At 33.3% G+C, this 19489-nt stretch overlaps 1 long non-coding RNA gene across 6 annotated transcripts in view; it reads right to left on the reverse strand.

Moving 5' to 3' along the window:
- Positions 1-2276: 2276 nt before the first annotated feature.
- The window catches only part of LOC132734034 (uncharacterized), a 28451-nt gene continuing 11238 nt past the window's right edge, over positions 2277-19489 (reverse strand). For 2 of the 6 annotated variants that reach the window (XR_009626250.1, XR_009626251.1), the window contains exons 2-5: positions 17082-17235; positions 9018-9137; positions 7230-7391; positions 2278-2671 (exon numbers count right to left, since the gene is read on the reverse strand). This is a non-coding gene — a long non-coding RNA (uncharacterized LOC132734034). Of the gene's footprint in view, positions 2672-7229; positions 7392-9017; positions 9138-12664; positions 12688-17081; positions 17236-19489 lie in introns of those variants that run through there. The other 4 variants (XR_009626254.1, XR_009626253.1, XR_009626252.1 and 1 more) reach the window with 3 other exon arrangements.

Here is a 19489-nt window from a genome sequence, read left to right on the forward strand (position 1 = left end):
GTGCCAGTTGATCTGGTTCTACACTTGTTGCACACAGGAAAAACAAGTGTATGTGTATATGGATACATATGGAGAGGATTGATAGACCATGATCTTAATGGTAAACAAGTTGTAAATTTCAGGGCTATATCTACAAAGGAAAGGTGACCAGTTCTACCTAACCAATTTTCTAAGTCAAAATGGGGTCATAATTCACTAAAATTGCTGGACACAGTTACATCCTATTGTGGTTTGACCATGATTTTAATAGTAATAAAACAAGTATAGCAAGTTTCAGGGCTATATGTGCAAGAGAAGGTGACTGTTGCTAACTTGCCAAGGTCGTATTCGAACGAGGCCTTAATTCACACAAAATACTGAACACAGTAAATAGAGACTATTCCTTTCCTCCTAGCATACACCTTATTGGTTTGCAAACAGTGTAGATCCAGTCTGATTTGGATCTTCATTGCCTTTGAAATTATCATGTTATTTCTGACCAAAAAGTGAACATTCCTGCATAACATGCATATATGGTAATCAAGTAATCAAGGAAGGGATGAAGAACAACACACAGATGTCTTCCACATTCTACATGTTCTAATAAATCTACATTTTAACAGAAATATTATATGTAAATCTGTAAACTACTCCAGAAAGCTTAAATATCAAACATTCGCTATGCATTTTGTAACTTAATCTATCATTCAATCACAAATTAGATCATTACAATATCAAACAAGAGGGCCATGATGGCCCTGGATCGCTCACCTGACACAACCGCATCCAAGCAATGTCTTAAACAAGCATCATGATCAAGTTTGATGCAATTGAGTCAAACATGTGACGTCTAGTGTGTTATAAAGATTTTTCCATATTTGGGCAATGTGACCTAATTTTTGACCGGACACAACCCATATTCAAACTTGACCTAGAAATCATCAAAACAACCTTCCTGACAAATTTCCAGGAAATTTGGATAAAAAACTGCAGCCACTAGAGTGTTAAAAAGATTTTTCTATTTTTAGCTCCTGTGACCTAGTTTTTTACCGGACATGACCAATCTTAGCACTTGACCCAGAAAACATCAAAACAACATTCTTGACAAATTTCCAGAATATTTGAATTTAAACTGCAGCCACTAGAGTGTAAACAAGCTTAATCTATTTTTAGCTCCTGTGACCTAGTTTTTGACTTGAGATGACCTATCTTCGAACTTGACCTAGAAATCATCAAAACAACCTTCCTGACAAATTTCCAGAATATTTGAATCAATACTGCAGCCACTAAAGTGTTGACAAGCTTTTTCTATTTTTAGCTCCTGTGACCTAGTTTTTGACCGGAGATAACCCATCTTCGAACTTGACCTAGAAATCATCAAAACAACCTTCCTGACAAATTTCCAGAATATTTGGATGAAAACTGCAGCCCCTTATGTGTTAACAAGCTTTTCTATTTTTAGCTCCTGTGACATAGTTTTTGACCGGAGATGACCCATCTTCCAACTTGACTTAGATATCAACAAAACAACCTTCCTGACAAATTTCCAGAATATTTGGATGAAAACTGCAGCCTAGAGTGTGTTAACAAGCTTTTTCTATTTTTAGCTCATGTGACCTAGTTTTTGACTGAAGATGACCCATCTTCGAATTTGACCTAGATATCATTAAAACAACCTTCCTGACAAATTTCCAGAATATTTGGATGAAAACTGCAGCCTCTAAAGTGTTAACAAGCTTTTTCTATTTTTAGCTCCTGTGACCTAGTTTTTAAACCGGGATAACCCATCTTCAAACTCGATCTGTATTTCATTGAGACAAACATTCTGACAAAGTTTGATGATGATGCAATCAAAACTGTGACTGCTAGACTGTTAACAACTCAATTATTAAAGTGTTAACAAGCTTTTTCTATTTTTAGCTCCTGTGACCTAGTTTTTGACCGGAGATGACCTATCTTCGAACTTTACCTAGATATCATTAAAACAACCTTGACCTGACAAATTTCCAGAATATTTGGATGAAAACTGCAGCCTCTAGAGTGTTAACAAGGTTTTTCTATTTTTAGCTCCTGTGACCTAGTTTTTGACCCGAGATAACCCATCTTCAAACTCGATCTGTATTTCATTGAGACAAACATTCTGACAAAGTTTGATGATGATCCAATCAAAACTGTGACTGCTAGACTGATAACAACCCAAATGTTGACGACGCACGACGACGGACGCCGGACATAGCCCCATCACTATACCTCACCTTGACCACTTCGTGGTCAGGTGAGCTAAAAAGGAAAATATGTCCCTGGTTAAGCATCTGTATATACAACACTTTTCACTGATATATAAACATGAAGGGTAAACAAGAACCTTACTGTCAAGTCTTAATTGAAAACATAACATGGTATGTCCAACTAAATATCTGAACTACGTATCATTTTCAAATAAAATTAACCTTGTAATCCATAATTTTTTGACCTTGGCCACATTTTTGAAGAGTTTTGATTTATACTTTCAGTCATAATCCAGTTAAGTACAGTGTTTTTATTTTCTTCCATGATAATTCACTGAGACACTTTTATCTGTGAATTGCATTGATACAGTTCATCATTTCAGTTCACACCGCAAGGAAATATTTGCTTTAAAAATATCATGTAGAAGCTGGTCCTGTACATCAGAGTCGCTGGATTTGTGTGGCTAAAATATAAAAAGAGTTCAAACTTACTAATAATAACAACAATGATTTTAAGCTATAAACAAGAGCGCCATGATGGCTCTGTATCGCTCAACTGAATAATAACGTTTTTATTTTGACCTCAACAAGAGCCACAGCAAGCTGGGACCATGCTCAAACATTTTGTTATTACTAATGAGGCTTTTTTGTGATGGTCCTTCAAATGTCAAAGGTAAATATGAATTCCTCAATATTATGGGTGAGTGCCACATGCAGTTTATGTCAAAGTATGAACCAAATCTGTCTATAAATAACAAAGTCTGAGTTTTGTCATATCCGTTGTTTTGTCCAAGTACCAATCTAATCTATCAATCCAATCCATCTATTAATGACAAACTTACACAAGTTTTAGCTAAACTCAATATGAAGTTTGAAGTAGATACATTAAGAAATAACGAAGTTATTTAAAAAAGACAACATTTTCTTTCATAAAAATTCTAAGTTCAAGGGAAGTAATTCTGATATTTTGTGCTAGAGTTGTAAAACTGTCACATATGATGTGGTTGATGACCAGAAACTTATATTTAAAGTTTGAAGTAACACCTAAAGAAATAAACAACTTGTTGAGAAAAAGTATAAAAATTCAAATCAGAAATCTTGAAATTCAGTTAATTTGTTGCCATATCAACCAGAATTTTCAACATAGGAAGAAAAGAGAAAGATGTGCATAATTTCCAGACTGGCATCTACCTATATTTCAAGTTTCATAAATTTATTTTCAGTACTTTTTGAGTTATCACTGGATATCCAGTTTATGTGTAAAATTTGCCATATTTTCAGTCTATTTGTTGCCATAGCAACCAGGATTTTCAACATAGGAAGAAAAGAAAAAGACGTGCATAATCTCCATACTGCCATTTATCCATATATCAAATTCTAAGTTCTAAGTTTCATAAAAATGTTTTCAGTACTTTTTGCGTTATCGCGGGATCCAGTTTTGTGGACGGACGGACTTACAGACAGACAAACGAAGGAGGGTTAACCTAAAGTCCCCTCCGGTTAAAATGGTAGGGGACTAATACAGAAGTGACATTAAACAATAATATTTTTCAAGAAAAATTCTAAATTCTAAGTTCAAGGTGAGATAAATCTGAAAATATTGGTGCTAGAGTTGCAGGGCTCCAGATAATTTTTTAGGGCATTGAGTATTTACTCATTGATTTTTTTGTGAATGAGTAAAACTTGAAATCTGAAATTTGGCAGGAGTATTTTTACTCCTTAAAATGTTTGTAAAGGAGTAAAACATTTAATATGCTTCCATGTTTATTGTATTTTTATACTTGTAATAAAAGATATGTCAAAGTTATTTCTTATAATCTTGCATTTCCAAACAGCATACGTTTTATCTGAACCTGAGGAATGTTTTTGTTGCTCATACGTGGCAGCGCTAACTACAGTCAAACGTGTATTAAGCGACCGGGCAAGGGAATCACCAAAAACGGTCGCTTAATGAAACGGTCTCTTAAGACAGTCAGCATGATATAAAAGTCAAAATTTATAAATGACATCTTTTTTATTCGGTGGAATTGTTTTTCAACTTAATTCTTAGATAAATGTTGAATAATAAGTACGCTCCGATAATCTAAATGGATGCAAATGTAAAAATAACTTTCTGATATTTATTGACAAAACAGTTTTGATCCATTGCGTACATGTTTGACATTTTTTTCCAGAATTTTTTAACTTCTCCGTTGTTTTTCCTTGTCTCCAACACGAAAACCCTATTAGTGAAGATGTTTTCTGTTGTGCATTTTTTCATTTGAAATAAACAAACTACATCTATTTGTTACGATTAATTTAATGGCTGATCAAGTTCAAGGTCAATTCAATGCAGTCTAAATGTCAACAAGCGAAGCGTATACACCATCTCAGTATGGGCGGAGCGTTGCATTGTTTATCCGATATTATTGGATAATACACGTCACGCGTATACTTAACATCATTTGCGTACGCTAAAACGGTATGGGAAATAGAGTTTTTCACACGTTTATTGTTGTGTTTTGATTGCTGACACTTGTGACATAACGAGGTGGCGTTCTCTAAAAACACAATTACTTGAAAGGTAAAAGTGGTCGTTTAATGAAAAGATTGATGTCAATTAGGTGACTAATTAGCGGTCGCTGGTCGCGTTGAGCAAAAGTCGCTTAATACATTAAAGATATAGAGAGAAAATGATCGGGGGGAATAAAAAGTGGTCGTTTAAGACAAAAGTCGCTTAATACACGTGGTCGCATGGGCAAGTTAGACTGTATTTCATTAATTATAACCTTCACAATTACTTTCCGGTCGATTTTTTTTTCGGCTTAAAATACGAGTCAATTTGACAGCGACATTGTACCGGATGTTTATGAAATTGTGTTAATTCCACCACCTTACTATACATACGATAATAACCGATGATAGTCGGAACTACAGGAAGTTACCGTTAGATGTTGCAAAGCATTCATAGTTACGAAGTTAATTTCACCACCATACTATACATACGATAACAACCGATGATGGTCGGAACTACAGGAAGTAACCGGTAGACGCTTGCAAAGCGTTCAGACGAAATAATCACCGAGTTTACTTTCGGTTACGTTTACGCGAAAGAAATGTTGCTCAATGCGTAACCTGAATTTTGTGTGCGTTTTCATACTCTTAAATTTTGTTTTGAATGCGTAAACGTGTTATTTCCATGCGTAATTTACGCGTATACGCATCTTATCTGGAGCCCTGGAGTTGTGAACTTTGTCACATAAGATATGGTTGATGATAAGAAACATACATTTAAAGTTTGAAGTTGATCCCTTAAGAAGTAAAGAAGTGACAGTTAAAAATAATATTTTTTAGACAAATTCTAAGTTCAAGGGGAGATAAATCTGAAAACATTGATGCTGAAGTTATAAACCTTTTCACATCAGATGTGGTTGATTATAAGAAACATATATTTGAAGTATGAAGTTGATCCCTTTAGAAATAAAGAAGTGACAGTAAAAATTAATATTTTTAAGAAAACTTCTAAGTTGAATGGAGATAAATCTAAAAATATTATGAAAGTTATGAACCTTGTCACATTTGATATGGTTGATGATAATTAACATATATTTGAAGTTTGAAGTTGATACCTTAAGAAATGAAAAAGCAATAGTCTAGAGAAAAATACTGCACCAAAACTTTTATCTGAAATCTGGACGCGGACATGGACGTTGACGCCTGGGCCAGTAAAACAGTTCTCCATATACATCGTATAGTCAAGCTAAAAATCAAAACTATCTTGAGCATAATAAAATTTTCATGTACAAACTATTCAAGCCTCTCAAATAGATAATACTATTACATGACATGAAAGGCTTACTCATCATGTTTTTTTTTGAAAATTAAAATACATGTATCAAGTTTGTTTGTTTGTTTCATTAAGGGTTTTAAAGGGACTCCACTGAGGTTTTTTGACATGATGGGACTGAAAATATTTTTTCCAGATAATTGTACCATTTGATGTAGGTTTAGACCACTAATCTTTGTGCAAAATTTCATATCATTTGAGCACTTCGTTTTTTCCAAAATAATTATTCAAATGGTAAAAAATGACCCAAAAATGAAAAGTGTTTAAATGCTTGTCACTCAAATCGGACTAAGGAAAGCATAAAAATACGATTTTCAATTTATTTCAAAGTATATTTCTCAACTATCTTTGTATATATTTCTCTTTGAAGTGCCCCAGCTCATTTAAGTAAGAAATTCAAATGTTATGTTTTTAGGCTTTTAAACATCAGTGGATGGAGTCCCTTTAAATACCAATTTAACATCTTTTGCTCATATCTCAGTGGGTCAGTCCACCTAACTGGCTTTCGTGGAAATCTAACCATTAATTACCAATTTCTCTCCAAGTGACTGACTACTTTTCCCACATGATCTGCTTAAGATCACTTGTGTGAGACGAATGGCCATCAGACACAATGTCTGAGATCAATTGTAACAGAGAAATTTGCAAACAGCCTAGAAAAATCAAGTCACATGTCAATAATACATTGTAGGATCAGTTCGGATTTTATTCTAACACGACCCAAATTTTTCCCTATTGAACATAGAAGAACCGAAAGTGTGTGTTATTACGCTATAAAATCACTGTTTGACATTCTATATTGTGACGTAATCATTATACACGTGACATAACCACTAAAAATGTGACGCACTGACAATAAGTACGGAAACAAATCAGACGCAATTTAGCTAATTATCATGTACGGCAGCATTTATTTGTTGATGTTGTGTTAGAATCGAAATAATATATCCAAATCGATGATTTTATTGCTTGATAACATCACTGTTTGTCGTTCGGATGCGCATCATTATATCACTCGGGCTACGCCCTCGTGATATAATTCCCCGCATCCGAACTCCAAACAGTGATGTTATTGAGCAATAAAATCACAGTTTGGGATATATTATTTCTTAAATAGCACATCATTTGTGCTGTTATTCATGCTTCTTTTTAAACACAAAAAACATAAAACTACAAGTGCAGAAACATATTTTTACCTTGCTTCTTCTCTTTGACAGATAGTTCCATTGGGGTGACCACTGAGCTTGGTCAAAGATGGATGCTTTGAATTGAAACATTATGTGTTTAAGTCCATAGTTACACAAAACATAGGCACCAATCCAATAAGTTGTAGTTTACAGTCCAAGGAGGGAGTCGAGCTAAAAAATAAACAATTAATATCAGTGACAATTGAAACAAAACCCTGGGCAGCAATCCTTCACTGTTTCTTGATATAAGTGATCCACACACTGAGCTTGGAGTACATAGATTAAAGGATACTAAAGATACTGAGCAGAAACAAAAAGATGACACTTTAAATCTAAAACCCTTCCATGAATATCAAATTTTTGGTCATAACATAATTATTTAATGTCTCAAAATGCATCCATGAATAACAGTCTCAAAATGCATCCATGAATAACAAAATTAGGCCAGACAAATTTCAAGATATATAGACCGACCAACATGGTGACTGCTAACAGGCTCTCCCTCACATTTTTCTTGTGGTAGTTTAATAACTAATTAGACTTTTTTTTATTTGTATATGCAAGTAGCCTTCAAAAGTAACCCTTTACCTTTATGTTTTCAGATTAAAGGCAAATTCCTCATTAAAGTAACAAATGTCAATAAAGCAGTTTATCACTGCCACTATTGTGCAATACAATTAGTTAACTGATTGAATAATAAAGCACTATTTTCTAGTACATACAGTTGGGATTACAGGCAGCGAGACAGAAACGTACACACTGAGGTATAATAATTTTAAGTTTGAGTTTTAGTACAAACGGTGTGAGGTTCACTACACACAGTTTGCAGAGTGATCATACTATGTCAAACACACACTTACTGAGGTATCAATTACTTGTTATATAATATACATACCCTCCAATTCTTTCCATTATTTTCCAATTTACCTTTAAACTTGTAATGATATTTATGGTTTTTTAATGCCTGTACATTCAGTGCTTTTAATATACTAAACTCTTCATATTGCATTGTAGACTATTATATATTGCATTGTAGACATGCTAAGATTAAACACTGATGTAAACCAAAAATCAAAGTTTTTTTTGTTATTGTTGTTTTTTTCATTGTCCGAGTCATAATACATATTTCTTTTATTACTGTAAATTTAATTTAACATATTTATATCATTCTGTAAATTGTTTAATAAACACTGAATAGATTGGAAAGCATGTCGTTGACCCACACCAAACTCAGAATTCACAGACATCGAGATTTCTTTTGTGATAATATTATAAACAAGAGCTGTCAGAAGGACAGCAACGCTCGACTATTCTTAATGCTTGATAGTAAAAAAAAATGCTTGATACAGTAACCTCCTCCTGTTTACAGGTTGGGGTCATGATGGTGAACAAGTGCGCAAAGTTTCAAAGCCATATGTCAATGGACTTTGAAAATATTTGAACTATCACAAAAACTTAAACATAAATTCTAAGTCGAAAAGGGGGCATTATTCTGTCAAAATGCTTGATAAAGTTACCTCCTCCTGTCTACAGGTTGGGGTCATGATGGTGAACAAGTGTGCAAAGTTTCAAAGCCATATGTCAATGGACTTTGAAAATATTTGAACTATTACAAAAATTTTAACATAAGTGGTTACGCCGACGCCGACGCTCGGTGACTACAATAGCTCTACTTATTCTTATCGAATATTCAAGCTAAAAAGAACATTAACTCTGAGACTATCTAGCATTACCATTAAAAATATTCCAAGTAGGGAAGTTCATCAACATCACATAAATTACAGAATAAACACAAACCTTTCTGTCCCTCGACCTTATATGTCGATTTTAAGATATGTGTTCCAACTTGAAAAGCCTCATTATCTTTTAATTGATGCAATTGTCAACGTCATTTTTCCCCCCATGGATTAAGAATACCTGAAAACAGAAAGTATTCTATAAAAATTTTGAACATGCCGTTTTGATTTAAGTTGTTTTTTTTAATGCAAAGGTATTGTTTGAGTCAGTGTTGTTAGTTTGAAACTATTTACTACTATTGCTACAAACTTGATAAAAATGACAGGTTAATTAAGGAAAGTAAAAACAAAACAAACAAGAGGGCCATGATGGCCCAGAAGTCGCTCACCTGTATATAGGCCCCCCGGAGTGGGGCAAGTTTAAACCCCAGGGCTTTTATTTGAATAAACTTGGTAGACACCCATTAGAAGATGTTTCATGCTAACCATCTAAGGTCTAGCTTGTTTGGGTTTTTAAAAAAAAAGATTTTTTAAGTTTTTTCTTTACACATATACTAGTATTTAAAAACAATGACACTCCTGGGGCTGGGCCAGTTTTGACCCCAGGGCTTTTATTTGAACAATCTTTGTAGACACTTACTAGAAGATGTTTCATGCTTAACTCTTTCGCTGCCAATTTTCTGAGAAAACGATTGTCCCAGTGCCAAATAAATAACAGACAATTCCAGGAAATATAGTGTATATAGTGTATATACAAAACTAGCCCTAAAATAGTTATTTGTTGTTAGATTTTGATGAAACTTTCAGGAAATATTGTATTTATGTTACTCTTTATGATGTTACATTCCAAATATGTAAATTTTGAGAATGTGACCTTAACCTTGACCTTGCCTGACCTTAAACGACAAAAATTAGGAATAATTTCATTTATTGTCATTTCTCGGTATACCAAACTCTTCAAAACTCTTCAAAAGTTGTCTATATTTACAGTTATCTTCCTTTAACATAAAAAAGATACTAATATAAATATATTAGCCTTCTATTACACATTTGCAATCATTAAAAGAACGTCTGTAGTTGAATAGCGAGTCGCCATTTTGTTGCTACCAATTACAAAACAAGTTTCACTCGAAAAAACTGCTTCAAAATCGATAAAAATGACTTTTTTACATTGATTTTTCTTCACTTCCGCGTTTAATAACGTAAAACAGTCTATTTGCCGTAAAGTAGTCTAGATGTCGTTAAAATGAGTGTCGCAAAATGAAAGTAAACACACGTGGCAAAACATGTGACATCTGGTCGCCGATAGGCGACATTGGCAGTCTATACGAAAGTCGCTTATCGGCGACATTGGCAGCGAAAGAGTTAATATCTAAACTCTAGCTATTCGTGTTATTTCCAAGAAGATTTTTATATTTTGCTATACACATATAAGAAAAATCAACGTCCGTCGGGAAGGGCCAATTTTGACCCCAGGGCTCTAAGTTGAACAAACTTGGTAGACATCCATTAGAAAATGTTCCATGCTAAATATCTTAGCTCTAGCTCTTTGGGTTCTTTAAAAGAAAATTTTTAAGTTTTTATTATATGAATATAGGAAAAATCAATGACACCCTGGGTCAGGACCAATTTTTACAATATTCATATAGGGAAAATCACTGAGCGCCACGGGCGGGGCTAATTTTGACCCCAGGGCTCTTATTTGAACAAACTTGGTAGACATCCATTAGAACATGTTTCATGCTAAATAACTTAGCTTTAGCTCTTTGGGTTCTTTAAAAGAAGATTTTTAAGTTTTTACTATATGAATATAGGAAAAATCAATGACCCCCTGGGTCGGGACCAATTTTGACCCAAGGGCTTTTATTTGAACAAACTTGGTAGACACCCATTAGAACATGTTTCATGCTAAATATCTTAGCTCTAGCTCTATGGGTTCTTTAAAAGAAGATTTTTAATGTTTTTACTATATACATATAGGGAAAATCAATGACCCCCTGGGACGGGGCTAATTTTGACCCAATAAGGGCTCTTATTTGAACAAACTTGGTAGACATCCATTAGAACATGTTTAATGCTAAATAATTTAGCTTTAGCTCTTTGGGTTCTTTAAAAGAAGATTTTTAAGTTTTTACTATATGCATATAGGAAAAATCAATGACCCCCTGGGGCGGGGCCAATTTTGACCCAAGGGCTTTTATTTGAACAAACTTGGTAGACACTCACTAGAAGATGTTTCATGCCAAATATCTTAGCTGTAGCTCTTTCGGTTTTTTAGAAGATGATATTTAAAGCTTTTTCTTTTGGTTGCCATGGCAACCAGAGTTCTGCATGGAATTAAATTCTTTGAACAATTTTCAAAGGTGACCACCAAACAGACCTGGGGTAATCATTAATTGTAATCATTGATTTTGTAATTGATTACATGATTACACTGTAATCATCATGTAATTGATTACCTTGCCCAAAATTGATTATATTAATTGTAATCAATCAATTACAGCCTAAATCAAGACAGTAATTATGATTACATTTTGATTGACATTGATTACTTTCAGATTTAACAGAAAACTATTTAAATTCAAAGGATGCCTTTATTTTACATGATACAGTTTAATTTTTGTTTTACATTTATACTGTCAAAATCCTCAATTAAGACCACTATTCAGACTGAAACAAAGTGAATAGTCTAATCTTACATACTTTAAGACCATGGTCTACTTTAGTCATTTTGTATGAATAAACAATATGTATATAACATGTAACTACAAATACATTATAAAAGACACTATCAAAAAATGCTTTGATATTTAATCTGATAAAAAGAAAACATATTTCTGAAGAAATTTAACTTTAATTTTACAGTATCACTTATTATATGATGTACATAAATCAAATAAAAATTTTTCAAAAAAATAAATGTGCCGAATGCAACAATGTACCACTCTAAAATGGACCTTCTCACCTAATTTCATGCAATAACAGTTTTTCACACCTTTTGAAATCACAGCCCTCAAGCAGATCATAGCAACAAATTTAAGATCTTGAAAGATGTTGACTTAATTTAAGTGTTTCATTAGTCACATTAAAATTGAAACAAAAATTTGGACTGAATATGGTGGTCTTAGAAGTGAATAAGCAGGTGGTTAAATCTGGATCATGAAACCATTGGCATAACAAACCTTTTTGAAAATGGTCCTAAATGCGGGGGTGGTTTTTAATTCTGGGGTGGTCTAATGTACATTCAATGTAATCAATTATCAATCAATTACTCTCTTAAAGTAATTGTAATTCAATTGATTACAGAGGCAAGTGTGAGTAATCAATCTTAATCAATTACTATAAAATCTGAAAGTAATTGTAATTTAATCAATTACTGATCAATGTAATCATCCCCAGGTCTGCCACCAAAGGAACATTCCTGTGAATTTGGATGAAATTGGTTCAGCGGTTTATGAGGAGATGTTATTTAAAGTAAAAGTTTACGGACGACGGACGGATGGGCGGACGCAGTACGAAAAGCGATCACAAAAGCTCACCCTGTCACAAAGTGACAGGTGAGCTAAAAACCAAAACAATTGGTAGTCCTATATGTAAGTTGTTAGAGGAAACATATTTTAACAACTATACAGGATTTTCGCAGAGTGACCCTGATAGGGCTTCTAGGCTTTAGGTGAGGTATATGTAACCAGGAAATGGGAAAATTACCTCACTGTGTGTGTGTGTGTTTACCACGGTATGTTGGTGTGTTCTACAAAACTACCACACTCTGTTAGGAAAACATTACATTGCAAGTTAATTATGATTCTTGAGCAGTCATTTTGGACATTAGCAATTTTCCTCAATCAAGATGAACCAAGAATATTTTCTTATCAAAAACGCTCCCCTCCCCCAAAAAAGCACAAGAGGACCGTGAGGGTCCATGATTGCTCACCTGAGACCATGACAACTAATTGGAGAACAAGGAAAATGAAGCAAACTTGGAGCCAAGCAAGAGTCTGGATCAGTTTTTCTCAAAGGGCAAGATTAGAATCGGAAAAAAAAATAAATACCAGGGTTCTCACTAGGACTTTAAAACATGGAGTCCATGGACTCCAAGCCTGAAAAAGTTGGAGTCCAAAAGCGCATTGCAATTAATATGTTAACAGATTAGTCATTTAATGCTCACATATTTTGAATCTTCAAGAGACTTTCAAAGTTTATAGTTATTCAAAACAAAGTCTGAACCACATAGTATAATTATTGTTTTGTCGTTAATATTTACAATGTATTATGAAACAATAAAATTACAAGCAATTATCATAGTATTGCAAGCAATCCATAAGTCTCCTACCGGTTAGAACCCCAGCAACATTCTGATGGGCCACTGGCCATTCAATTTTACCAGTGAATGAATGACATGAATGAACTTAAATCTTTTGAGTTCTAAGTTTGTCTACATCACAGTAATGTGTTAAGTTTCCCTGCCCTTGTAAGGAAATTATGTTAATACAACCATGTCATATTATTACCATGTGGGATTTTAAAGTAAATCCTATAAGGAATGAAGAAGTTGGAGTGAAAAATACCAATTTCTCAAAAAAAATCTAAGTTCAAGGGGGACATAATTCTGGAAATAGTCTTGCTAGAGTATTTAACCTTCCAGAGTTCCAGATAACGTGCGTATCGGCGTATTTTACGCTTCAAAAGCAACTAAATACGCACCATATTTCAAATTTGTTGCGTTCATTTACGCACGCTATAAATCAAATACGCATAGAACGAAAAATCGAAGCGTATTTGGTGTGTACTTTCATTTTCGAAACAGCTGATTCCATTTCCGTTTAACAGTTGACTGTGTATCTTTTTCCGTTTAATACCCGCCAAAATACTTCCAACTAATTTTCATTCTGTAAACCAGTCAAATTATGTCTTTATCGCGTAGGCGCTTGGTAAAACGTGTGGCTTGATTTCCTTTATAATTGCAAGCGTTTGGTAATAAAGACGTACATCATGGCTGCTTCCAAACCAAAGCAGAGGAAAATTGACAATTTTTTTAACGCAACTCAGTTACCCGCTAAAACAATTGTGAATCCTATTGTTGAAGACATTTTAGATCGTGTATTTAAAACGAAAAGGGCGCACATAACTGTGAATCGCAACACAACACTTGAAAATTGGCAAAAATGTTATCCGTGGCTTCAAATTTCATAAACTGGTACTGAAGTACGAATGAAATATCTGACTTGTCATAAATTTAAAGCTGGCAATGTATGGGCTAATGAAGGTGCAATAAACATGCAGAAATCGGCAATTGACTGGTGATTATTTGTAACGTTACTGTTTATGTATTGTCACCGATTTTTGTTGTAAACAATATAAAATAAAATAAGAATATGGTAAAGGCCTTTCAATTGAAGTGAATTCACGCTGAATATCTGCTAAATTAATACAAAATAAATATCTTTAATGTATTTTCATTAAAATATATTCTATTTTCAAAGGATCATATTATTTTTGTACAAAAAAGTAAGTAATTTAATTGTACCCTTTTGATTTACGATATATCTAAATTTACCCCCACATTCTGAAAAGTGGGGGTAATTACCCCCAGTGTAAAAAAATTATCTGGAACTCTGCCTTCTCAAAAATGTTGAGTGATAATAAGAAACATATATATGAAGTTTGAAGTAGATACATTAGGAAATCAAGAAGTTATTTAAAAAAGACAACATTATTTTTCATAAAAATTCTAAGTTCAAGGGAGGTAATACTGATAATTTTTGTGCTAGAGTTGTAAACCTTGTCACATATGATGTGGTTGATGACCAGAAACTTATATATAAAGTTTGAAGTAAACACCTTAAGAAATAAAGAACTTATAGTGAAAAAGCTGAAAAATTTAAATCAGAAATCTTGAAATTCAGGCTATCTGTTGCCATAGCAACCAGAATTTTCAACATAGGAAGAAAAGAAAAAGATGTGCATAATCTCCGGACTGCCATCTACCCATATTTCAAGTTTCATAAAAATATTTTCAGTATTTTTTGAGTTATCACTAGATCAAGTTTATGTGTTAAATTTGCCATATTTTCAGACTATTTGTTGCCATAGCAACCAGAATTTTTAACATAGGAAGAAAAAAAGAAAGACCTGCATAATCTCCATACTGCCATCAGATCTATCCATATATCTAGTTTCATAAAAATATTTTCAGTACTTTTTGCGTTATAGCGGGATCCAGTTTTGTGGACGGACGGACGGACAGACAGACAGACGGAGGGTAAACCTAAAGTCCCCTCCGGTTAAACCGGTAGGGGACTAATAATGCATCAACACTGGAAATCATTTTTTGTTGTTGTTGTTTTTCACTTTTATACCAATCATATTTTATTCCAAATCAAATTTTATTCTAGTTAAATAAGTCCACTCTAAAGACAAAAAGTTTATATTAAAATTTTGTAAAAAAAAACAAAAAACATAAATGTATATAGACAGCAATTAGCAGAATGAATAGGAAAATCTTTTATAGCTTCACACAGTGTGTAAGAGATTCATCCGATTCAGACAATTATTTTAGCAAATGTCTTCAAAATGGGGCAAATTGAAAATATTTAAAGATTTAACGTTGATTAAATAAAAATAAGGAACAATTCATTTACGTTTGGCTTGGAAACTGAGAATTTTGTGCCCTTAAAAAAATTGCAAAATTTCTGGCAAATGTGAAATCGCAGATGTTCGGAATCAATTTTTGGATAGAATCTAAATATCAAAGAAAAGTGTATGTGTGTATTTTGGTTTGTTGTCCTGGCTTTTCGGCATAATATCTTTAATTCTTATAGAACGTTTTTGCAAAAATGAAAACTATAGCAAAATTTTGCCTAGAAAATGTCAAAAATATTCAACAATAATTCATAATTACACTCATTTGTAATTTGAGAAAAACATTAAAATTGCTGCATAAATAGTTAATCGTTTTGTCGGTAAATTTGCTAATTTCAAATCAACTGTTGATCAAAGATAAAAATTTGTGTTAATACATCCCTATATTTTATCAGTGAATAAAATTAGTTAAGTAATTATTGTCTTCATTGTTTGTTGTTTTTTTTCACACCTCTGTGGATGGCAAATGAAATAATTTAAGTCAAGATATTAACTAAGAATTATAGTTTGATATTAAAATAACATTTGGGACTAAAATTTAAGATTGAAATAAAAAAATCGAAATAAAGAAATCAAAATAAACAAATAAATTATATATTAGGAAGAAAATTGGGAATCTGAAACTCTGATCAAGATCTTTAGACTCACCTGAGTCAGAATACTTGTTAATTTGGGTTAAAAGATTGTATGCATGTAAGGAAAATCAATGACCACTGGGCCAGGTCAATTTTGACCTCAGTGCTTTTATTTGAACAAAGTTAGAAGATGTTTCATGCTTAATATCGAAGCTCTAGCTCATTGGTTTTTTAAAATTTTTACTATATACATATAAGGAAAATCAATAGCCACCTGGGGCGGACCGATTTGATCCTAGGGCTTTTATGTAGACACTCTAGCTCTTTGGGTTTTTTAAAAGAAGATTAGTTTTAGTTTAACTATATATATACATGTACATATAAGGAAAATCAATGGTCAAAAGGGGCGGCTTAATTTGACCCCAGGGCTTCCATTTCAACAAACTTGGTAGTCACCCATTACAAATGGTTCATGCTTTATATCTAATCTCTAACTCTTTGGGTTCTTTAAGAAGAAGGTTTTTTAAAGTTTTTAATTAATATTTACATATAAGGAAAATCAATGACTCCATCAGTGACAAAAATAACAGAAAAAAAAATTTCTGTTAGTTTGATTTGTCTGTTTGGATTTTTACGGCGTGTCAACGCATAACTGGCCATATCGTGCCGAATGCTAAAATAGGATTAAAATGTTATGCAAGTATTTGTAATTTCTAAATTAATAGAAGCATGCATAACACCATGATCCCAAATTTTAATATACATTTAAATTTTTTTAATTGCATTACTGTCAATGTAAATATATCAATATATCGTCAATATTTGTCTATCGATATATTGATACAAAATTTTCCATCATTGACAGCCATAGTAAGTTATACATGTTATGTGCAATATCAAGTATTTACCATAAGATTTTCACGTTGGATTTCAAGAAGAACCCTAATCCTGTTGAAAGTTCCTTTTCTCTGTTGATCCCTTCACTAGCTTTAATGATTTCCCCTTTGTAAACTAAAAGGAATACCCTTTTCTTCTATTTATTTCTGTCGCAACAGTCCCGGCCTGAAACGGAAAATGTATTTTAGAGACAAACAGGCCTGAGGCAATCTAATCTAATGTTAAAAAATGTTTCAAATGTATCATGTCCAAACAACAAACAAAGCAATCCTGGCAAGTACAATATCTCCCTGTGCATGCGGGAATGTTGAAAAGGTTATGCATACAGTTACTTAACCCTTTACCACATGTATACGCGAAACAACGCACTTTCGACCCCCCCCCCTTTTTTAGGCCTCAAATTGTGAAAAAATGTCCTATTTGGGCCCCAAACATAAGTTTTCGTTTGAGAAATGTTGCTAAAAAAATGAGCACTTTTTCGGCGCCGCCCCCATCCAAAAGATACATCAGGGGGGTGCCAGAAGGGGGATGTGCCCCCTTCTGTTAGGGGGGTTTGAAGGGGGACGGAGTCCCCCTCATCGCCAAGAAAATTTTGGACTTGTGAGAGGCTTAAAATGAGGCCAGGTCGATCATAATGTAACGTTTAACCAACGCTGAAAAGCCTTTGACTCCATCTCAATCCCTTGAGCAGTTGCAGCACTTTGAAATAAACTTTGATGGAAAAAATCGAGGCAAAAAAGTGATTTTTGGCAATTTTTAGATGTCCCCTCGTTGCCATGGTAACAGAAAATTTAAGACTGAGCATGTCTTTACAAAGGCAATGGTCCAGTCAACATTTGTGCCAAGTTTGATTAGTATTGAAGCATTTTTTATAGTTTCATAGCAGGTTGAACTTGTAACAGGAGGCTTTTCAGTGAAAACGGCCATTTTTCACAATATGCTAATGGGGGAAAGGGTTAAAAGCAAATCAACAAATATATTTGTGCAATGATAATGAGATTTAATACTCAACACTGTAACACTCATAGCCACAACTAACGCCACACTTTTTGTCCAATAAACAATACTGTGCATTTAATTAAAGGGAAAAACAAGGTTAGAATAAAAACTTGATTTCAGAAAACGAATACTATAAATAATAAATCTGCAAATTTTATGCCGCCAAATAATAATATTAAACCAATGATAACGAAATTTAAATCGCTAAATCGCCGATTTCTACAAATCAGTAGGCGCGGCCATGTTTGTGTATTGGCCGTATAAAAACAGGTGCGCGTGATGTCATTTCCCCACATCTTAGATTTATGATAAATCTAGTTGAATCGTAGCGAAATATTTACATAATAAAGTATTGACCAGACAATTTAATTTTCACAGGAGGTGTAGAGGCGATTTTTTATTGTTCAAAATACGTAACAATATCAAAAAATAAAAAAAAATAAATAAAAAATAAAAATTAAAGAAACAAATAAAAAATCAACGTCTACCGGTCGCACCACTTCAGGCCAGTGATGCCCGTTACTCCAAACAATGCTATGTTCATTAAAGTCTCGTCTTAATGTAATTAAACAATATTTCACAGAGTTAATAAATACACATGTTATTATTTAACAAAGTTTCACAATCAAATAATGCAATTAAATAAACAACGCACCAACGAATAATTGGCTGTTAATTATTGAACGGCGATAATTATCATTATTATTAAAATCCTACTAAAACGTGTTCTTAATAGTACATGTAATTAAATTTTTGCAATTTGATTCTGACTTTCAAATTAAAAGGTGTGAACATAATTATGTTGGTAGTAATGTACACATTTCAAAAATATAAGCAACTCTTTTGAAAAGTAAATTGTTTACATGTCTGTCAATGATGCTTCGTGGTACAGTAGAACTTCGGTAAGTCGAAGTTGAAGGGACTTGCGTAAAAACTTCGACACATCGGGACTTCGACTCATGAATCGCTCTCAATTCCATGACAAAATTTCGACCCGTGACTAGTCCTAATTATAAGCTCTATAACAAAACATATTTCATGTTTTTCCATCATTAATCTTATCTTTAAATTTTACAATGATAAATATAGCATGTCAAATTACGTTTTTCACGACTACCCAAAGAGTTACAAAAGGCGTATGAATACGAAAGGGCGATAACTAAACCAGCTTATAGTAAATATTTCGCGTGTTATTCTCACGCGACACCGGGTCAAGGATGTTTTCAAATGAAAGTAGTTCTTACTGTTTACTTTCAAATACCACTACAGCAATTAAAAAAGTTACGATTAAAGCATTTTATCACACATTTTATCGCAAACAAAGGCTGTTTGAACACACGGCTGTGTTATTAACACCTATCACACAAGTTGATTGGAAATCGTCTTCGCAGCCAGATAAGGTGTGAAAAATGTCTCGAGG

Source organism: Ruditapes philippinarum, unplaced genomic scaffold (genome assembly GCF_026571515.1).
Source record: "Ruditapes philippinarum isolate M1 unplaced genomic scaffold, ASM2657151v2 ctg5837_1_1_1_1, whole genome shotgun sequence".
In the NCBI taxonomy this organism is placed as follows: Eukaryota; Metazoa; Mollusca; class Bivalvia; order Venerida; family Veneridae; genus Ruditapes; species Ruditapes philippinarum.